This window comes from Microtus pennsylvanicus, chromosome 2, assembly GCF_037038515.1.
Source record: "Microtus pennsylvanicus isolate mMicPen1 chromosome 2, mMicPen1.hap1, whole genome shotgun sequence".
In the NCBI taxonomy this organism is placed as follows: Eukaryota; Metazoa; Chordata; class Mammalia; order Rodentia; family Cricetidae; genus Microtus; species Microtus pennsylvanicus.
In genome coordinates this window covers 83,007,490-83,031,042 of record NC_134580.1, presented here as the reverse complement: position 1 = coordinate 83,031,042, position 23,553 = coordinate 83,007,490, and the positions used below count along the sequence as shown (strand labels likewise).

The window sequence follows — 23,553 nt, the reverse complement described above, 5'->3', positions numbered from 1 at the left end:
TCTCTTAGTTTCTGCAGTACATCTATCCAGGTCCTTCTGGCTTTCATTTTTTTCCATAGAGAAATCAGGTGTAAGTCTGATAAGTTTACCTTTATAAGTAACTTGGCCTTTTTCCTTTGCAGCTCTTAATATTCTTTCTTTATTCTGTAAGTTTTGTGTTTTGATTATTATATGGCAAGGAGATGGTTTTTTTTTTCGTCCAGTCTATGCGGTGTTATGTATGCTTCTTGAACCTTCAAAGGAATATCCTTCTTTAGGTTGGGAAAGTTTTCTTCTATAATTTTATTAAATATATTTTCTGGACCGTTGAGCTGTACTTCTTCTCCTTCTTCTATCCCAATTATTATTAGGTTTGGTCTTTTTATTGTGTCCCAGATTTCCTGAATGTTTTTGATGAGAATTTGTTGGCTTTGCTGTTTTCTTTGATCAGTGTGTTTATTTTCTCTATGGTATCTTCAGTGTCTGAAATTCTTTCTTCTATCTCTTGTAATCTGTTGGTAGTATTTGTCTCTGTATTTCCTGTTTGTTTATCAGATTTTCCATCCCTATCCTTCCCTCTGTTTGTGTTTTTTTCATTACTTCCATTTCATTCTTCATGTCTTGAACCACTTCTCTTACCTGTTTGATTGCTTTTTCTTGTTTCTCTTGGTTTTCTTGGGTATCTTTGAGCGCTTTATTCATTTCCTCTACCTTTTTGTTTGTGATCTCTAATTGTTTATGGCAGTTTTTCACCTCCTGTTTAAGATCTTCTATTATTTTCATATAATTCACTTTTGAGTAGATTTCTTCTAATTTTTCTAGAGTAGGGTGTACTATTCTTCTTATTTCGGGATCTCCAGATTCTGGTGATGTCATGTTGCCTTTCAGGTTGTTGGAGGAAATCTTGCCTTGGCGCCTTCCCATCTCTTCCTTCAAATGGAGCCAGGAGAGGCCTGGTGTCTTGGTCCAGTCTTTGCTGTGATTGACTCTCTGGTTGTAACTCTTCAGAGTAGAAGCAGGAACCGTCCAGTCCAGATGGAACTTCCCAGCACCGAAATATAGAGGCCTGGTAGTCTAATGACCCGCTGACAAAGGGGAGAACTTGGGGGGCAGGGCGGGGACGAGTAGAACACAGGACACCCTGCCGCAAAAGCTGAAGGTGTGCCTGCTCCCTTTCTTGGGGGGGGGTCCTTGAGGCCTGCCCGGTAGGCAGGAACTCACCTCTCTGGGTGGGTAGCCTTAGTGTAGGAGCAGAAAACTGTTCCTGAGCAAAGGACCTAGCAGATAAGGCAGGCTGGGGGGGGGGGGGGTCGGGTGTAAGAAAGACAGCCCTGCAGAAGGACCTGGGGGAGGGGGGGTTTGTGGTCTCTTCTGGGTCAATCTGCCCCTGGATCGCACACACTCACCCATCCAGATGGAACTCCTCAGTACCTAAACAGGGCCACCTGGTAGCGGATGATCCGGGGACAAAAGGAAGAAACCAGGCAGGCTGGACGAGATCCAGGAGTGCACAGGCACCCCTGGAGCACAAGCTGAAGGTGCCAGGGCTCCCTTTTGGGGGTCCTTGAGACCTGCCCGGTAGGCAGGCACTCACCGCTCTGGGTGGGTTGCCTTAGTGTAGGAACAGAAAACTGTTCCTGAGCAAAGGACCTAGCAGAAAATGCAGGCGTGTGTGTGTGTGGGGGGGGGGGTGGGATCGGGTATAAGAAAGACAGCCCTACAGAAGGAGCTGGGGGAGGGGGGCCTGTGCTCTCTTCCGGGACAGTCCGCCCCTGGATCGCACACACTCACCCATCCAGATGGAACTCCTCAGTACCTAAAACCGTGTTAATTGTTTTTGATAAACTTGGGAGACTTCAGAATTGCATCCATTTGGTCCTTTGCCCTTATTGGGTTAAATTTTATTACTGACTCAAATTTATATCTCATGATTGATAAGGTTATTTTTACAGATCTTCCTGATTTAATTTCAGTAGGACATAGTGGATAGGTTTATTTACTTAAACTGTTATTGTTCTAACTTATTAGGGTGTATGTTTCCAAAATATCTTCTAGTGATCTTCTGTATTTCAGTGGCTGCGTTGTAATAACACCTTTATTTTTCTCATTTTATTAATTTATCTATTCTATATTTTTGATAATATTTTATGAAAAAATTTATCCGTCCATTAAACAATCTTAAATAAAGAAAATTAAAAAAGAAAAAAGAAAAAGAAAAGGGAAAAAGTCAATGAAATGATTCCTAATGATATTCTCCCATATTTATAGATCAGTGCCTAGCCTGATTGCCATTATAGAGGCTTTCTTTTGTAGCTGGTGGTAGTAAATGCAGAGACCCACAGCCAAACGTTGGTCAGAGCTTAGGAAACCTCACAGAAGAAGGGGAAGAAAAGAGGGAAGGATTTTATGACCTAGAGGTATCAAGGACAGCAGTCTACATGATCTACAGAACATACTAAGCAGTCTTCATAGGGGTTCACAGAGATTGATGGTACAATCACAGGTCCTCTGCATGCATGCTTGTGGTTCAGCTTGGGTTTTTTGGGGTCTCCTAACAGTGGGAGTAGTGCTGTCTCTGACTCTTTTGCCTGCTTTTGGAACCCTTTCCCTCCTATTAGGTTACCTCATCTAGCCTTGGTATGAAAATTAGTGTCTAGTTTCATTGCATCTTGTTATGCTGTGTTTGATTGATATCCCTGGGAGGCCAATTTCCAGAAGGGATATAGAAGGACAGTGGTCCTGAAAGAGGGATGGGGAACTTGGAGGAGTGGAGGGATGGGAGCCTCCAGTTGGAATGTATTGTATGAGAGACGAATAAATAAAAAGAATAAAAAGGTATTTTATTTTCTAGGATGATTGGAAGTTGTTTTCCTTCTGGCTAGCTTTCATGGTGCTGGAAATTATTTAAGTTATTGGCAAAGAAGGGGCGTTATGGGTCTGACACAGCACAGACTTTACATGATACAAAACTGATTTGCCAAGCAAGATGAGCCTACTGGTAAAATATTTTCTATTTGGATGTAAGGTCTGCTCCACATTAAGGGACACAGGATAAGTCATATTGTGAGGATATTCTTAGCATGGCAGATAGAGAAAAAGTATCTGAAATGTATAGTAATATATAAATTGTTAAGTTCTTATATTTACCGGTATCAATAAATAAGTAAAATTGAGCAATCAACTATTCATCTGACTGTTATTTAGCATCATCTACATGTCAAATGTGATAATATCTACAGTCCAAATGCAGAACAGTATTGTTCACAAATCACATCATATTGTAATAATAGAATGTGGATCATGACATATGAATTGTTAAAAAAGCAATCTGAACTTTAAGAGAGTTGTTCTGACATTACATTTAACATTAGCTACTCTCTGAGTAAAATTTTCTTTCTTAATATATTAAATAAATGAATGCCATTGGGAAATTTATTTTCTGCATCCTTCAACTATAGAAAAATTCAAGTCTTTGTTACCAAAAAATCTAATATATATTTCTAAGTTTTCCTTAAGTATTAAAATATTCAAGATAATAAATGCATTTTGTGGTAATAATACATCTTATATCATAGGCTTGATCAGACAGCTAACAATCATAAATGTACTTTATTTATTCTACCATTTGTTGTATTTTTCCTATATTAAGAGAATAAAAGATACACACACACATACACATATATTACTTTTGGCATTATTTTTATTATCATTCTTATCACATCTTGAGAAATAAAAGACGCATTGAACAATATGATACATATTTTTATTCAAAGAACAATTTAAAGACTATTTGAGATATTGAAGGTCATATTCAAATTTTATTCACAAATATATGTTGGTATTTGATGAAACAATTGACCTATTGTCTGTTTTGTAGATTTGTTGATATATAATCAACTATAACAAGCATTTCAATATTAAGCAGTAGAGGAGAGGGTGTCTGAACTGGCCTTACCCTGTAGTGAGACTGATGATCATCTTCAATATCACTATAGAACATTTGTCCAACAACAGATGGAAACAGAGGCAATGATCCACATTGGAGTTGCCAAGATCCAGTTGAAGAGTGGAAGGAGTGAGAGTATGAGCAAGGAATTCTAGACTATGAGGGGTTCATACACTGAGACAGTTTGCCTGAGCTAATGGTAGCTCACCAATTCCAACTGGACTGGGAGTGAACGAGCATGGGAACAAACATATTCCTCTTGAAGGGGGTTGTCAGTTGGAGCAGGCTGAGAGGCCACTGATAGTGACACTGGAATTTGTCTCTACTGCATGTACTGGCTTCTTGGGATCCTATTCTCTTTGGATGTAAACCCTGCTCAACCTAGATGTAGTAGGGAGGGCCTTGGACTTTCCACAGGGCAGGGGGCATTGCCGTCTCTTAGCATTGGAGGGGTGGGGTAAGAGAGTCTGTGGAGGGAGTTGGAGGGGAGTGGGAGGAGGGAAAGGAGTGGGAATTTGGATCAGTATTTTTTAAGTAATAAAAAAAGAATTAGCAAGGAGGATAATGGTCACTGTGTCAGAAAGATTATAGTCTGTGATTTTTCTTGAAACAATAAGCCATAACTTAAAAAATAAATTTTAATCTTTAAACTCAGATAATTGAGAAAAAACAGCATTAGGTTTGTTTTTTGCAAGTATTTCATTGTCATTAAGGTAATAAGAGTTAAACGAAATAAAGTCCACTGCTATTTGTATGTAGTTTATAACTTTTGCTTTATTTGTTACATATTTTCTATTCCCTCTTTACTGTTTTGGAATGTGATAAAAATAATAATTTTGCCTTTTTGCGAAGAAGTGAATAAAGGTTTGTGGATGTATTAAAAAAGAATATATTTTTTGATACTTTTTGAACAATATTTAAGTAAATTTTACAAAACAAATGTTTCTTTTCAGCCCAAGAAATACATTTATGCTCCTTTAAAAATATTACTGAAAATACAAGAATCAATTGAATAGTTTTCTCACAAGGAAGAGCCATCTTAAAAAACAACCAGAAATAATTTACAATGTTCTATATGATTGAAATATTGTATCTCTAAATTATATTGGGCTTATTACATGTCAGAATATATTAACTGATTGTGCATGCAAACTAAATCCCAAGTTTATCAATCTGTACTAATTTCAGTTAATTTTTAATTTGAAATATTTACAGTGAATTTTTTTGGCATTAAGTATTTTCCTTGTGCTTTCTGAAATAGCTTTTTAATTTCTTTATAGCATTTTTCATTTCTTTATTTCTCAGTGTATAAATAGCTGGATTCAGAAGAGGTGCAATAAGAGTATAAAATACAGCAAGGAATTTGTCCAACCAAATGATATTGAGTGGCCACACATAGATAAAGATGCAAGGAACAAAAAAGATCATCACCACTGTGATGTGGGCACTGCATGTGGACAGAGCCTTAGATGCACCAGCTTTAGAGCTCTGGCGAACAGTGATAAGGATATACGTGTAGGAAATGAGCAACAGAATGAAGCAGCTTACAACTACAACCCCACAGTTAGCATTCATGTAAATATCCAAATCATGGTAATCCGTGCAGGATAACTTGATTATTAATGGTATGTCACAGAAGAAACTATCAATTTCCATGTGGCCACAGAGAGGTAGATGCACAACTGCCAAAAGCTGACTCATGGCGTGCACGATAGAAATGGTCCAGGAAGTTAATACCAATGCAGTGCACCTTTTTAGGTTCATAATAGTGAAGTAGTGGAGTGGTTTGCATATGGCTACATAGCGGTCGTAGCCATTACCACCAACATCATCATCTCAACTGCACCAACACAATGGTCAAAGAAGACCTGACACATGCAACCTGCAAATGAAATGATCTTTGGTTCCCTGAGAAAATCTGCGATCATCTTAGGAGTGGTGACTGAGGAAAGCCACATATCAACAAAGGACAAGTTGGCCAAAAAGAAGTACATGGGAGAATGGAGATTATGGTCAGTGGCAATTAAGAACATGACAATACTATTTCCAGATAGAGCGAGCCCATAAATCATCAAAAACATCATGAAGAGAAAGAGTTGAAGATTCTGCGAGTGGGCAAGTCCCAAAAGCACAAATTCTGATACCACAGACTGATTCCCTCCCTCCATTTTATTCAGGGTGTCTTCAGAAGCAACCTGAAGAGGAAGAAAGTTCAATTTAGAGGGGTGTGGAAAATGGTTCAATTAGTTGGCCTGACCTTCACATTGGAAACTAACATCTACACTTGAAATAGAAAAATGCAATATAAACATGTCATTGCCAACGTTGAGAAACATCATTGCCCGCATGTAAACTTGAAGAGAAGCCACAGGTGTGACTGTTATCCACATGCTCCATCAGGAAATTCCTCAATAGGTGTGCATTGAGGATGTAGAACAGCAATTTGAAATCCTAACAAATGTGTGTGGTTTCAACTGGTTGGTAGTTTCTCCCCATTAATCTAATAAAACATGCTCTGAATGTATCACCAGCAATCATAACACTTCATAATAGTATTGAGATTTGAACTTTTGACCTGATAAGAATTACATCTAATTTCCCTAAAAAAATTTTGATGAGATCTTAACATGTTTTTATGGCATGGATAATGAATCCACTGATGATCAATAGAGTTATTTCTGTGACATCATTGAATTAAAAACATTGTTGGAGGTAATCTGTACAGAATACCACATAAGAAATACACAGTTTGGTATGTAAAACCAAGAATCACAAGTTTGTTAATAAAATTTGTCATAGAATTTATTTATTTAGCTAAACTGATTAGCACACGACTATTGAAAATACTTGCAATAGAAACAACCAAAGAACTCATATTCAAACCTCACCTCTGAAAATTAATTCAATTTTAGCAGTACAAAAAAGCTAACCTTGAATTTTATTAACTAATATCGAGAATTTATAGATTTTCAAATATTAGTTTCCTGACATGAATATTTTTTCATCTATCATCTGCTTTCTCATTTTGTCATTTACCTACAATCATTTACACTAATGGAAATAGGAAAATAAATTAACTAAACACATAAGCAAAGGGTGTCTTCTATTGTCAACCTAGGTGAATATAAAGTTGAACTTTCAGTGAACGTCAGCAGTTATTCCCTTGCAAGCACTGACAGAGTGCTCATATTGACCTGTAACAGAAAATATTCAAGATGGTGGGAATGTTTTGTTCATCTTCTTCCATCTTCAGTAATACTCTTGGTGCTTTTCAAATTTTACATCTTATTCTTTTATTCTTTGACATCACTAAGGTGAGGCAATAGAGGAGGTAGATGAAAGCTCTCACATTATCATCAGAGTTATATTTACCTTCCCATTTTTTAATGCAGACTCAGAAGGGTAGAGTTCAGATGAAAACAAAGACATCGGATAACACATTCATGTGGTATAGAAGCATGATAATTAATAAGAGTCTTATATGATACAAATAAAGATATATGTCTTCTAGAGATTACTAGTTTAGTAAAGAAAATAATGTTGATATTACACTAAATAGGTTCAAGTTCCATGGAAATTTTGATAATTTTAATTCTATCTCCAAATTAGTTTCTTGTCATACTGAAAATTTCCTGCGTAGCTGTTCAAAAACCAGTTCTGTATCCATCCATGTAATTTATATGAGTGATAGAATTTATTTCATGTGTTTAAGATAGAAATTTTCTACAAGGTGACTATATACATTCTTAGGAAGCAATTGACTAATAAAATATAACAGTTTTAATATTAAGTTATATATTATTATTCAGAATCATGGAGAAATGTTCATATTAATCTATTAACATTCAACAATATTTAACACAATTATTACACTAATCATAGATTTTTAAATGAGTCAGATTTGATTGATTTCTCATTAGCAGTTGATATAATGCATGGTTTTGTCCTAAATGTATTTGTTTACATTTCTTTACCTATAAACTTAAAACACTATTTAATACTCTGTTGCGAAGGTATAAAAGAAAACACAGTATCTGGAGTCAAATAATACATAGGTATTGTTTTTTGCTGTGTACATTTATTCTAAAAATCATATTGTTTCTACTGTTTTAGGCTTTTAGGCAAGGATCTTATTGTTCAGCTGAACATTATATTTAAGATAAGTATATGCATGTATGTGTATGTATGAGAGAACATGTACAACTACCTTTGGTTAAAACACTAAATGATTATATTTCCTCTAAGATGATACACACCAATTCAGCAATTATGTGTTATAAAGATGCAAAGGATGTACTGGCCATGCTGACTATTTTAGAGAAATCTAATAGCTATTTCATGCTTACCTTTTTTCCCTCAGAGGTGCTATAAGTATTTTAGACAATTAAGATTCAATAAAATATTCTGTTGCTTGTTCTGTAATTCTTGTCTTTCAATTGGTGGCAATTCTGACAGAAACCTCTTATCTTTGGCTTTTAGAAGAATAAAAAATATAATAAAGGACCACCACATTATATTTTATGAGCATTTAAACTAAGTGCTTATTTTTTTTTCTCAGAAGATTTTTCTATGTAGATTGTTTTTATAAAAGTTATAAACTCTTTAATAGTGTCAATATTTGTATTCTTGTAAACATTTGTGGATATTGTCAGAATTATGAACTTTAGTAGATACCATATGGTAGGTCCTCATGACTTACCATGGTACTGTAGGTGATCATAGCATCTTGTTTGCAAGCAGGTTGCTTTAATTTGATTTCTGAGATGACCAAGAGTTATGCCCAATCTCATATGACTTTCCTATTAGATTAACTATTTCTAGGATGAAAATGATCTTATTTATGCTCTATGATTAAATGATACTGCATTTGGTCAAGACATGGAGAATTATTGTGCAACATAATCTGGTTGGTACTTATACTGATCATTAGATAATAAATGATGATCTTCTGATGCAGACACTAACACATTGAGGGTGTCCCTTTTGGTAGTGTGTGCCCTGATGCTTATTCACAGAAACTGCTGTTGGATTAGGAGAGGTAGAGAAAATCTCAATAATTGACTGCTATAATTACAGAAGACAAAAAAAATACTTGCTTAAGTTCATATATAATGAAAATTGATAAAAGAGATACATAGAAATATTTCAAGAATGGTCTTGAAGAAGAATGTCATAAAGATGAGATGATTTACCAAACTCATGTTTTTCTCCAATATCATATTTTCGTCCATCTGATGTGAGCTTGTGTCAACATCTATGTCATCCAGAGATGGTCTCTTTGAATAACTTTTCCTAAGCCTGACATTTATTCCCTGCCTGAAGTTGTCCCAGGGGTGAACTGACTTGTTCTGTGTTCTGAACAAGATGAGAACCCAGACTATAATTATCTTGGATACATCTTAGGGATTTCTCTTTTAAGAACAAAGCCAAGTGCTACCTATGTGTGTAATTAGAGAGACACTTTTAGTAATTGCCTCTGAATGGACAACATTAGTCCATTTCTCAAAGTTATTCACTTGATCATTAATGCCTAAGGGAAATTTTCTGCTATCCAGATGTGATACTATATCTATATCATCAAAGTGAATACATTTTTATATTCATAGTGGCTATGTGTTGAACAGTGTGAGATAGGACCAGAATTAAAGCCTTGTGGTGAATACAGTTCCATAATGCAGGACAAGGAGCTGCCAAAATGGCAGGCAATCTAGTTAACATTGCTCCATATATCAGTCTTATCTGTGACTCTGTGTGATGGTGGCAGATATAAACTGGGAGTCAAAATATTAGAACACTGCTAAGTTTTCAAATTTAATTTTTTGTTCATATATGTACATGTGACTCATTATATATGAATGGATCCTTCATACCATGATCATTGAGACATTTGACTATAATACTGAATCTTGGGTAGGAGAAGTAATTTCCAAAGGAATGAGAGGACATCAAATTGCCAAATGTTTTAATTGTAGAAGAATAGGATGTCTGAGAAGGTACTGTACACCAGGCATTCCTAGGTATAATGTTTCCTCTAGGAATAGCAAGAATAGGAGAACTCAGACTTCTGGTATATGTAGAAGGTGTGACAAAGGCTGACATTGGACCAATGAACGCAGATCAACAAAAGACAGAGAAGGCAACCTGATACCATTGGGAAACTCCTTGAGGGACCGCTTTCAGGCCTCCAAACAAAAAGTGTCCCAGTCATTCCAAGTCACGGTGGAGAACATGTCTCACCAGGAAAATTAAAAAAAAAAACCAAAGTTTTCTGTAAAAGAGCATGCTGTTCTGGATGTTGGAATAAACATGGAGGATAAATCAAAAATTCAGATAGGAAATAGGAAACGTATATTCTGGAAGAATTCTATAAATGATCAAAGACCAAAGCTAAGAGTGTATTGTAATTGTTTGTTTGATGGACACAGGTGTGGATGTGAGTATCATTACTCAAGAATCTTGGCATCCAAATTGGCCTCTTCAAGAGGTAGATGTTTAATTACCAGGAATTGGAACCATATCTCAAGTTAAACAAAGCATGAGATGAGTTGATTGCATAGGGCCAGAGGGTGAGAGAGTGAAGTTAAGTTTAATTTACTACAGTATTAGCCATATGGCTAATATTACTATTAATACTGTAGTAAATTTAAGGGTTCATGAACTGCTGCAACTATGGAATATCCAGATTAACATTCCTGCAGTCACAGGAACTCATAATTTTGGGAAGGATATTATAAGGTACTATACACAAAGATCACGAGCCATTCAGGTTGTACAAGAACATTAAGCAACTAGAGGTACCAACATACCTACTTTTAAAATGGTTACCTGAGAAACCAATATGGGTTAAGCAATGGCCTCTAGCTGAAGAAAAGCTGCAGGCTTTAGAACAACAGCTGGTACAAGAGCAACTAGATGCTCACCAAATTGAAGAATAACCAGCCCTTGGAAATCTCCTGTATTTGTTGTTAAAAAGAAATCTGGTAAATGGAAAATGGTCACAGATTTAAGAGCTTTCAAAAAGGTAATTCAACCTATGGGCCCTCCACAATCTGAAATTCTTCTGCTTTCTCTATTGCAAAGAGAATGGCCTCTTATAGTTATTGATTTGAAAGATTGTTTCTTTACTGTACCTTTACAAGAAAAGGGTAGAGGAAAATGTGCCTTTATAGTGTCTACTTATAAAAATTATTAGCCTACTAGAAGATATCAATGGAACATCCTCCCATGAGAAATGCTCAATAGGCCCACTCTGTGCCAATACTTTGTAAGTCAGCCATTAGAAATAATATGTAAGCAGTTTCCTAAGTCTATAACTTACCATTGCATGGATGACATTTGCTGATTCAAACATAGATACTTTAGAAATAATGTTTAAAAAAGTAAAGAAAGCTTTGCCAAAATGTGGATTACAAATTGCCCCTGAAAATACAGGGAGAAGATTCTGTCAATTACCTAGTTTATCAAATAGGTATAAAAATATTAGAACATAAATGGCACAAATTAGGAGAGACCAGTTGCAGACTCTTAATGACTTTCAAAGATTGTTAGAAGACATTTCCAGTCTATGACCAGCTGTTGAGATAATACCTGATCTAATAATTCATTTAAACAAAACCTTAGATGGTGATAAAGACTTAATAGTCCCAGAGAAGCAGAAAAGAGATTGACCATTGTTGAGGAGAAATTACAGGAGGCACATGTGGATAGAGTGAATCCAAATCTTATTTGTATTCTAGTTATATTGCCTTCCAGAATTTCTCCAACTTACAGAGCAATGATAATATCTTAGAATAGATCTTTTATCTACATAAACCAAGTAAAAATTTAAAAAATTACATAGAAAAAGTCTCTGAATTAATTATAAATGTAAATTGAGACCTCATCAATTAGCAGGTACAGACCCTGAAGAGATTATAGTGCCTTTTACTATTGATAAAATAAACAAAGTTATGAGAAGACAATGCACCATGGCAAAGAGCTTGTGCTATTTTTTTGGAGAAATTAATAGGAATAATCCTAAAATCCATAGACTTAACCTTATAAAGAGAAATTCTTAGATTCTTCCCCAAATTGTATGTGATGCTCCAACAACTGGAACCCAAATATTTTATACTGATGCAAAGAAATCAAAGAAGACAGGTTACAAATCAGAAGATTTAAGTAAGGTGGAACAAAGCCCTTATAATTCTGTCCAGAAGGAAGAATTATATGCTATTCTCATTGTGCTAAGGGATTTTAAAGAACCTTTTAATATAGTTACTGATTCACAATATGCAGAAAGAGTTTTCTTGCATATTTAAACCTCTGAATTTATACCAGATGATACATAATTAATTTCATTATTTATCCAGGTGGAAGAAATAATCAGGAATAAGCTTTGCCCTATATGCACAACACACATCCAAATCCATATGGGTCTGCTAGGTCCTCTAGCACAAGATAATGCAGAAATTGATCAATTATTGATTGGAAGCATGTTGCAGGCCTCAGAATTTCATAAAAATCATGATGTCAATAGCAAAGGTTTAAAGAAAGAGTTTTCTATTGCATGGCAACAAGTTAAGGAGATTATAAACTGATGTCCTACTTGCTCTTTCTATAACCAAACACCTCTACCTGCAGGGACTAACCCAAAAGGTACTCAAAGGAATGAAATCTGACAGATGGATGTTCCACTTAGCAGAATTTGAAAAATTAAAATATGTACACCACATCATTGACACTTATTCAGGTTCTTAGTGGGCAACTGCTTTAAGCTCAGAAAAGGCTGATTCAGAAGTCACATATTTATTTGAAGTTATGGCCATCATGGGTATATCTGCACAAATAAGGACAAATAATTGTCCAGCATAATTATCTAAGAAAATGAAACAGTTTTTTGCTTATAATAATATAAAGCATATTAAAGGTATACCACACAATCCTACAGGTCAGTCAGTTATAAATTAAACTATTAAGGATATGATGGAGGAAGGTCATTGGCTAATAAAGGAACTGCCTTGGCTCATTTCATTTGTTAGAAGATAGGTGGGAAGAGTAAACAGAACAAAACGCTGAGAGGAAGAGGAAGTGAGGTCAGACTCAACAGCTCTCCTCTCCGGAGCAGACACCTCAGAAAGATGCCATGCTCCCCGCTCCAGGGAAGATGCACGATATGAAGCTCTGACCCAGGATGGACTTAGGCTAGAATCTTCCCGGTAAGACCGGTGCTATACAGATAAGAAATGGGCTAGTCCAGGTGCGAGAGTTAGCCTAGAAGAGGCTAGGTAGAAATGAGCCAAGCAGTGTTTAAATGAATACAGTTTGTGTGTTGTTATTTTGGGGCAAAAGCTAGCCGAGCAGGCAGCTGGGGTGTTGAGGACGCAGCCCTGCCGCCCATATTACTACAAGGATATGTTAAACAGATAGAGGAAGAAAATACCCCAGAAACATATTACATAATGCTTTATTAACCTTGAATTTTCTTAATGTTAATGAGAAAGGGACAACTGCACAGAGAGACATTGGCTAATAGAAAAGTCTTCTGGATTAAATCAGCTGTTTTATTTCAAGGATGTTTTGACCTCACAATGGAAGACAGTAGATTTGCTACATAGGGGAATGGTTTTTGCTCGTTTCCACAGGAGAAGAAAAACTACGGATACCATTGAAATTAATAAAGGTTCACTTTGAAAAGGAGAAACCTCTTGAAAATGAGAAATGACAGCTCATCCACAATGGTGACAATCATACAGATGGTAGGGAAATCTCATAAAGGTTGGGGCAGGATTCTGTTCTTATCTTTGCAGGAAAATACTTCAAAAATTCAAGAGTCCCTGGATGTTTGAATATCGACAGATGGAAAAATAACTATCCACTAAGGATCATTGAGTAAAAGGAATACTATTTGTGAGTTCATGTAACTTATACACATACATTTAAACACACACACACACATGCATGGATGGATATATAAAGCTGGTTTTGGAGATGGAGTTGGACAAGAGCTCTGCCCTTCTTTACATCCAAACATGTTGTTAAAAGAAATACTCAGAATTTCTGTCTCATGTTCAGAGCTGTCTGGTATGGGACAGCAGCAAGGAAAAATTTAGAAAAATAATTTATATTTCTTCATACCTATTTTCGTCTATATCATACCTTTCATTGAATATATATGTCTGTATAAAAAAGGTTTAAGTTTCCACAATGAACAATGAATTTTCCTGCAGTAATCTTTGAATTTCCCAGGAAGATGATGGGGCACCACCACAAAAATTCCACCTGGTTGCTGTGATGTCATGATGCTGATAGCACTACTATAAGACCTGTTTGGGTACCAGCTGCTCAAGATGGTTCCAACTTGGTTAGCTGAATGGTGCACTTTTTTTTTTTATAACATCCTGGCCAGAACTACAAATAGGTACCTCAGAAAAACCCTACCGAATATTCAGAGACTATTTGCAAGCTTTAGTAATGTTTCTTTTACAAATGAGGATATGCTTTTATTTGGGTCATATATGTTCAGAATTAAGACTTTCTCGTCATGAATTTTTTTCCTGTGATAAATATGAAATGTTCTTCTGCATTGTTTTGATTAGTTTTTGTTGGGAGTCTACTTTATTTTTTAGCTATTTGATAGCTACACCAGCTAGTTTCTCAGGTGCCTTTCATAGGAAAAATCATTTTCAAACTCTTTCCGCTGAGGTAATATCTGTCTTTGGAGTTGAGGTGTGTTTCTTGTATGCATCAAGAGGATGGATCCTGTTTGTATATCCATTCTCTTAGCCTGTGTCTTTTTATAGTTGAATTGATACCATTGATATTAAGAGATATTAATGACTAGTAATTTTTTGTGGCTGTCATTTTAGGTTTTGTTGTTGTTGGTGTTATTGCAGGTGTCTTTTCTTTCTCTGTGTTTTGCTGGTGTGGAATTATCTATTGCCTGTGTTTTTCTTCTTCTTTGGGCTGGAATTTTCTTTCTAGTACTTTTTGTAGGGTGGTATTTGTGGATATGTATTGTTTAAATCTTGTTTTGACATGGAATATCTTATTTTCTACATCTATGGTGATTGAAAGCTTTGCTGGGTATAGTAGTCTGGATTTGCATCTATGACCTCTTAGCCTCTGCAGAACGTCTATCTAGGACCTTCTGGCTTTCAGGTTTCCACTTAGAAGTGAGGTATAATTCTGGTAGTTCTGCCTTCATACGTTACTTGTCCCTTTTTTCTTTGCAGCTCTTAATATTATTTCTTTATATTTTATATTTAATGTTTTGGTTATTATGTGGCAAAGGGACTTTTTTGGATCAGTCTATTCAGTGTTCTGTAAGCTTCTTATACTTTCATAGGCATGTCCTTTTTAGGTTGGGAAAGTTTTCTTCTATGATTTTTTGAATAATCTTTATGTGCCTTTGAGCTGGAAGTCTTCTCCTTCTATCCCTATTATTCTTAGGTTTGGTCTTTTCATGGTATCACAGATTTACTGGATATATTGTGTTAAGAGATTGTTGGACTTGGCATTTTCTTTAACCAATGAATTAATTTAGCCAATATTTCCTATATCACATCTTCAATATTTGCAGTTCTCCCTTCCATTCCTTGTATTCCGTTAGTTATGCTTATATCTGTAGTTCCTGATCATTTACCGAGATTTTCCATTTCCATAGTTCCCTCAGTTTGTGTTTTTTTAATTGCCTCTATTTCAGTTTTCAAGTTTTGAACTACTTCCTTCACCTTTTGATTGTTTTTTTTCTTGACTTTCTTTGGTTTCTTTAAGGAATTTGTTGATTGCTTTCAATTTTTGTTTGTCTTTTCCTTCACTTCTATAAGGGAATTTTTCATTTCCTCTTTATGGGCCTCTGTCATCTTAATGGGGTTATTTTTAAGGTCACTTTCTTCTGCTTCATCTGCCTTGGACTGTTCAGGACTTGCTGATGTAGGGCCATTTATTTTTGGTGGTGCATGTGTTCTTACACTAACATGTGCATCATCTCTCCAGTGGGTGCAGGTAGGCCTATGGCTTAGGTGACTGCTCTTCCTCCAGGTGCAGGCAGCTCTGTGCCTCTAGCTTATACTGATATGGCCCTGAAGTTCCTCCAGGAGTAGGTGAAGACAAGGTTCTGGTGGTTACAGATGCCATGGGAGATGGTTGCTTATGTGGGAAGGCTACTCTCAGGTTTCTGGGGCTTCACTGGGTGTGGGTAGGGCACAAGATGTGCTTCTGGGGGCTATGGCCTAAGGAGTAGTGTTCTCTAATTAGGGTCCCAGGCACTCAACCTGGTCCCAGGTGCATTCAGTATCAAGGGTCTGGTGGTCACAGTTGCTATGGAGGTTGGTTGGAGGTGTGGGGAGCTTGTTCCTAGATCTCCAGGGGTTTGTTGGGTGGAGGTATGGCATGGCATGGCATGTGCCTATGTGGTATAGGACATAGAAGGTAGGGACATCCAGTCAGAAACTCAGATACTCACTTCTCCAAGTGTTGGAAGGTCCAAGGCTCTGGTGATCTCAGATGCTGTAGAGGGTGGTTGGGGGTATGGAGAGCCTGTTCCCAGGTCTCCGGAGCTTTACTGTGTGGGGGTGGGGCATGGGGTATTCTGACAGTGGCTAGAGCCTAGAGTAATGCCCTCCAGCTGGGAACCCAGTTGCTTACCTCTTTTGGTAGGGTGGTACCAAAGCTCTGGTGGTCATGGATGCCATGGTGGTGGTTGAGGGTGGGGGGGGGGCTGCTCTCTGTTCTCTGAGGCTTTCCTCTCCAAGTTTAAGGTAGGGCCAAGGCTACAGTGGTCTCAGATAACACTAGTTCTTACCTATAATGAATCCTCAAACATATTGTACGTTCCTGTCTCTAGGAATCCTCAGACTAAATGCCATCTCTATGAAACCTTAGACTGAATCCTGAGCTCCTATCTTCTTCTCCCTTCTATTTCTCTCTCTGCTCATCTTTCACTCTTTACCTCCCTAGTGCTGGAATCAAAGGTGTGAGCCACCACTACCTGGATCTATTTTCCTTTTAGACCGATTCAATCTCTTGTAGCCTGGGTTGGACTTGAACTCACAGAGAGCCATCTGCCTCTGTCCCCCGAGTGCTGGCATGAAAGGTGTATGACACCACTGCCTGGCCTCTATAGCTAACTAGTGTGGCTAGCTCCACACTCTGATCTTCAGGCAAGTTTTATTTGTTAAGGCATAAACAAAATATAACCACAGTTGCCCTTTTTGTCTACAATTAAAAAGTTACAACTAATATAGGTAAAACTATACACAGTAAGTGCAATAACTACAATATATACAGGTAATAAATTCATCAACAATGTCTAGCCCACTTGTATTTGACAAATTCAGAGAAAATACTCCATTGTCCATCCTTTCTTGGTGATTCCAATGTTTTGTACCTACACAGGAGCTTAGGATTCAGTCTGAGGTTTTGTAGAGATAGGATACCCCGTTTCAATTTGAGGATTTGGTAGAGGTAAGAACTAGTAGCTGGCTGCTCTGCTTCCCTGATATTTCTGCATTTGCCCCTATATCTGGCTTGAAGTTTTTAATTACTAAAACCAATTAGAATTCATGTTACATCTGGTGCCCAATGTGGTGCATGAATTCCCAGAAAAACTTCTTTGGCTCTGAAGCCACTGACACATGCTGGAGCTATACTTAGGGGCTCCTTCCAGAGTCAAAATCTCACTGACTAGGTTCTTTGTTCTATTTTCCCTAAGCCTCTAAGTCTGGGATAATTATGCTACAGCCTCTCTGAAGCAAACTCCACAAGTGTTTGAGTTCCAAATACCACAGGTGGTAGTTGTTTTCACATATCCCCACCCCCAAGCACATGGCTGCTTCTTTGGTTTCTTATCTCCAGGAGATTGTGAACTTTTTCTGGACCCCATTGGGCTGCTGCCAAACTAGGTAGCTGCTTTGAAACCCACTCGGGCTTCTACTGCTCTACACAGCAGCAGTCAATTTCAACTTTCATAATCATCTGAATCATCATTGGTGTCAGATTTGGTGAAACAATGGGGAATTCTTAAAAAGGGGGACTATTTAACAAAAGAACGAAGAGGTTTTTTTTCCCCCATGTTAAAAATGGGAAGCATAACTATGACAGAGTTAGGTCTCTGTATGATTGGTGTGGGACCATGGTCTGTATTCTGTCAATTTTATTTTAAATAATCACTGATTGGACCAAAGCCAGGCAGGAAGTATAGGCAGGACAACTAGACAGAAAGTAGAGGCAGGTAAAAGAGAACAGGAGAATTCTGGAGAAGAAGGAAGCCCTTTCCTCTGGGGTCCTGACCCAACCAGAGAACAAGCAAGATTTGACTGCCTCACTAAAAAAGGTGCTGAGCCATGTGGCTAATATAGACAAGAATAATGGGCTAATGTAAGTTATAAGAGTAAATAAGAAGTTTGTGCTAATGGGCCAATCAGTTTATAACTAATGTAGAACTCTGTGATTTTCTTGGGACTTAACAACTACAGGAACTGGGCAGGACAGAAAAATCAGTCAACATATGATTACATAGAGCATGTTTTAAAATTGGAACATTTAAATATATTAAATGAAAGAATAGCCAACTTAAGTGGGATTGACATAATGCTAATTATCCTCTTGATAATTCTTGGTTCATGTCTAAAAATGATTGTAGCTGTAAGTCACAAAACAATCCCACACCAGTTTGGAATTATGATTAATAAAAGGATTATTTAATTAAGGAGAAAACTTAGAGATCTCTGTCCTAGACAACAACCGTCTGCATGACCAGAAACAGAGTCTAGTAGCAAGAAGCAGAGCCAGAAGCAAGGGAGGGGGATACCACTGTTTTTTAAAGCAAAAGAGACCATGCCCATATGAACTGGTATCTTAAAGTCTATTGGCTGAAGGAGCAGAAGGAGCTCCACAGCAAATGATAGTTGATATGAGTGTCAAGATACAGGTCTTAGAAAATTTATTAAAACAGATCATAGAGATAGTCAATCAAGACAGAGGAATTTAAAGACGAACCAATCTTAGCATTGCATTATAGGGTTAGAGGGGAACAGTTTAAGGTTTCCAAATAACCGACTTTATTTTTTTATCCAGTTACATTACAGGAACAGCCAAATGACAGAAATCCCCAAGACTATTTAAGGACTCACTGGAGTGTTGTGGAAATGTTAGATTTAAGAAGATTCAAGAAACCAATAGACTCATATGATTGTATTCACCTTTTGTGAAACAGATACTAAACTTGTGGTCAACTTTTAATGTAATTATTTCTCAAGACTGGAGAGATTTGGTTATATCAATCTTAGAGCCTGGTCCTCAATTATAGTGGAGGACCTAGTGAAAAGATGAGGCTAATGCCATTGAACAATGATGTAGGACTAGAGTTATGAAAAATTTCCAAGACCAACTTCTTGGAAAGGGAAATTATGCTAATGTACAAAGGCAATCTCTATATAATTCCCACAACCTGGCTTTATGCTGTACAGCAACTTTGAATGTTTTGGACAAATTTGAAGAATAGGAAGGAAAACTGAATCATTTACTAAAGTTATAAAAGGTCAAAAAAAAAACAAAACTAAATCAAAAGCAAAACAAAACAAATTATCTTCCTCATTCAAATTTAGTAGTATCAGAGTACTATCAGAGTACTATCAGAGTAGTATCAGATTTAGCTACTTAAACTTTTCTAACTTATTGGAGTATATGTTTTCAAAATATTCAAAGCATCTATTGATGCTCTGGGTCTTGAAGGTTTTGTTGTAACATCACTTTTATCTTTCTAATTTTATTAATTTATTTTTATATCCATTTTTAAGCAATCTTCATCATTATTATATTTTTGTATTGTTCTTTTCATTAATTTTAACTCCTTACGATTTCTCTCATTTTATGAACTGGTAGTTATTTTATTTTAGGGTTTTATTTTTTGCAAACTTGACACATGCCATTAAGTAATCACTAGGATTTATAAGCATAGCTGCTCTCTTATACAATCACTTTTGTCACTGTATTTTGTGTTGAGTGTGACATGCTTTTAGGCAATTTAGAATTTACAAATGTCTAGGGGATTAGCTTTAAAAACCCTAGTAGTTTTTCTTTGTTTCTCTATGATAATTCTGATAGGAGAAAGTGTGGTTTTGCTCTTTTTTTTTCAAAACCCTCTTCCTGTCAAATTGCACAGTGTATAATGGGAAGTTTCTGGGAAAATTTATATTGCCACAAGAATAACAAATATTGAAGATCTAACATTCCATCACTAAACTCTCTCTTTGGTTGGTCCTCTAGAAAAAAAAACAACCATTTTCTATCTCCTCCAGTTCTTCTCAGAGTGGGTTCTTTTTATACCCGTTTAAAATGATAGCCACAATGATCACAAAATAGATTTTTTTCTTTTTATTTTCTCTTCTGGCTTTTCTTGCCTTCAAGATAGATTGTTCTCCTCTAATACAATACATTTAGTCCACAGCCTCCACTCACTCCACTTGTCCCATTCCTCCCCATCTCCCCTCACTTCTGATCAACTGATTCTCCTTTCAGAAAAGAGCAGGCCTCTCAAGGATATCAACCAGGCACAGTATAACAAGATAGATAAGACTAGGCAAAAGTCCCCATATCAAGCCTTCATTAGGAAGTTCAAGAGGAAGAAATGGTCCAAAGAGTAGGTGAAAGAGCCAGAGACAGCCATCATTCCCATTGTTAGGAGTTCTCCTAAAACTCCAAGCTAAACAACCACAGAATGTATACAGAGGACCTAGCACAGACTCATGCAGTCTCCATGATTACCACTTCGGAAACATTTGTTCATGTATTCCAATAACAAAAATAAGATGATGTTTCAATTTCAGTTTTCTAAATGTTGGTATCATGATTAGAAGTGAAGGTCATGAAATAGTATGTCCTGAATGTATTAAATTTATCTGAAACATCTCTACTACATTAAAAAAAAAGATAGTTTGCTTTGTAGGTTCATTGAAAACTTCTTCCCTGCTTGCTAGCTTTCATGGTGTAGGAAGTTTGTTATTCAGACTATTGGGACAGAAAGAGTATGTGGATCTGACTGGACTTTAATGATGCAGTACTGACTTACCAAGATATACCCACTGCTACAATTGGCTATTATTGGCTAACCAACTTTTTTCTTATTGAATTTAAGGTCCAAGATCTACTCTACAGTAGGGAGTACAAGCCTGGTATTATAACCCTAGCCTAAAGTGAGTATCTAAAAGGTCACGGAAACTAGGGTGGGACTTATTGTTATTTCTAAATATTTATGCTTATACCCATAAATTTGTGTTACTTGAAAACTTTGTCAGAGATGCTTATTTTTTTTTCAGTATGCAGTGTAAATGGAAACATATGTAACTGGTCTTGCTGCTGAGAATGCTACCACAAATTCTCATCCCTAAATGGAGTATATTTAGTCAATGCAAAGGGAACATTTTGGAAGAGGAGGAAAAAAGAATGTAAGAGCTGGAGGATACAGAATACTATTGTGAAAGGCTCTCTTCTGTACATGGTTATTGTAGTCATTAAGTGCTCAGAAGCTGAGGTTTCTTGCATAAGACAAGATCAAGCCACCTCCAATTTTGAAAGGACCAGGGATGAGCTCTCTGGGCCCCAACTTTTGCTGTGGAGCTATGAGCGATTGTCATCGTTTTGGAGAGAGAATCATTCTTTGAAGGATGGTCCACTAGAAGTTTGTCCATGCTGCCCTGGATGACTGTATGCTTCTCCACTTAATGGGTCCACTAATTACATTTAAGAAGATGCCTTGAATTTTGGGAGAGGACCATGTTTATTGACATCTTGGAATACTTGGAGAGAGGAACTGGCAGTATATACAATCATATTTCATTGCCTACATGTGTGGAGCTCTCTGCCATGCTCTTGGATAGGGATGATCAACATAATAAAATTGGCAATCCTATCAAAAGCAATCTATCAATTTAGGCAATCCCCATCAAAATCCCAACACGATAATTTACAGACGTTGAAAGAACAATACTCAACTTTATATGAAAAAGCAAAAAAAAAAAGCCCAGGATATCCAAAACAATCCTCTACAATAAAGGAACCTCTGGATGCATCACCATCTCTGACATCAAGCTCTATTGTAAAGCAACAGTAATAAAAACAACTTAGTATTGGCATAAAAACAGACAGGTTGACCAATGGAATAAAATCAAAAACCCAGATATTAATCCACACACTATGAACACCTGATTTTTGACAAAGAAGTTAAAATTATACAATGTAAAAAATAATCTTTGACAAATGGTACTGGCATAACTGGATGTCAACATGTAGAAGAAAATCGACCCATATCTACTCTCAAGCACAATTTTAATAAAGAAAATTTAATAGAAAATATCCCTCACTCAAGAGAACCAAAGTATCTAAAGTTTGCAATGAGTATGAAAGGTTGTTTTAATTTTTATTAGTAGCAATATATATGTATTAAGTATAACTGTGTCTGTAAGTAAACATCTTACAGTTATTTTAGTGTGCCAACATGTGCTACAGTTAAAGTTCAGCATGCATATCAGAATTGTTCACAATTCACACTGAATTGAAAAAATAGAATGCGAGTTATGGCATGTACATAATTAAAATAATCTGAACTTAAGGGGTATACTCTATTCATTAAAATGAATTACTCTTCTTAGAAAATCATTATTATTTTAGTATGTTGTTCCATGGCATTTAACAAATGAATACTGTTGGAATAAAATTGTTTTCTGTATTTTTCAAGTATAGAAAAACTCAAGTCTGCTACCTCAAAGAATTTAACATATATTTCAAAGTCTTCAACAACTAAAATATTTGAGATAATAATATATGCCTTTGTGGCCATAATACTTCTAACATGACAGAAAAACCCGAACAGGTCGATAACAATCATTAACATGTTTTATTTATTCTAAAATTTTGGTGTATTTTTCTATATTCAATGAATAAAAGCTATATATATATATATATATATATATATATATACATATATATATATAATTTTAACCTTATTTTTGTAATTTTTTCATCACTGAATTTCAATCCACCTTTTGAAATATAAGAGATGTACTATAATTTATTATGATGTATATTATTATGGAAATTATAATTTTTGTAATATTTGAAATGTCAGAGGTTATATTTAAATTTTTAATTACAAATAAATATTAGTATTTCAATGAAATAGCTCCCAAGATTTAATTTTGCAAAATTATTTATTATATATTATTAACTATATCAAATATTTAAATATAAAGAATTAGCAAGCACAGTCATGGCCACTGTCTCATAAATTATAGTTCATAATTTTATGGAAATAATAGACAATAATTTGAAGAACAATTTGAGACCTTGAAACTCAGATAATTGAGAAAATCAGCATTATGTTTTTTATATAACGATTTTATTTGAATTAAGGTAATAACATAAGTACCAAATAATGTCCAGTGCTAATTAATGTGCAGTTTATTACTTTTGTTTTATTCTTTCACAGTTTTTCTGTTTCCTTTTTATTATCTTGGAGAAAGCCAGAATAAAGTAAAAATGATAATGTTGCCTTGTTACTAAGGATGAGTAAAAGGCTTGTGAATTGTGTCTAGCTAGATTAATTTTTTGATGTTAGAGCAATTTTGAATGCATTTTCTAGAAGCTTGACA

At 36.0% G+C, this 23,553-nt stretch overlaps 1 pseudogene; it reads right to left on the bottom strand.

Annotated features, from left to right (window-relative positions):
- Positions 1–5,155: 5,155 nt before the first annotated feature.
- LOC142844946 (olfactory receptor 4K3-like) lies at positions 5,156–6,096 on the bottom strand (annotated as a pseudogene).
- Between the last annotated feature and the right edge of the window lie 17,457 nt (positions 6,097–23,553).